Consider the following 726-nt stretch of genomic DNA (forward strand, 5'->3'; position numbering starts at 1 on the left):
GAATACATACAAGTATATACATATATACACTTATGTATATATATACATATATATGAATACATACAAGTATATATATATATATACATATTTGTATATATATGTGTGTGTGTGTGTGTGTGGTTTAGTATAATTATATATTATTATATATATATATATATATATATACATACACACACATACACACACACATATATATATATATGTGTGTGTATATGTATATGTATATATACGTATTCGTCATGAACATCCATTGATATGCGTGTTTATACTCACTTTCCAATTTCATATATGCGCTGCGTTGCAGAGATACGTTGGTAGACAAATAAGTATTATCTGTACCGCCTACGTATTGTAAACCTACATTTTGAACACCTATGCGCGCTCTGTGTATGAGATTTGTATTTATAAATATTCATATCTTGTACGTTTCCGTCTAGTTCTAAAGTTGCATACGTACCCTCTGTAGATTATAGTTTAATGTCTGTTCGTCTATATACCTCTGAGTGTATATATTTAAATTCACATCCAACAAATGCATGTTTTGACTTCACAGCGGTCAGTCTCACCTGACACCAATTAGTGTACAGGCGCTGATTGGCACTGGCTGTACTAAACTGGGCAGACTCTCTTATAAGCATGTTGTATATAAAATTAGCTTAAACCTGTCCTATATTTGCAATTGAATTCTCGGATGAACCCCTTCTGCAAATCTGTGCGTGCGCACGG

This window comes from Sphaeroforma arctica, assembly GCF_001186125.1.
Source record: "Sphaeroforma arctica JP610 unplaced genomic scaffold supercont1.268, whole genome shotgun sequence".
Lineage (NCBI taxonomy): Eukaryota > Ichthyosporea > Ichthyophonida > Sphaeroforma > Sphaeroforma arctica.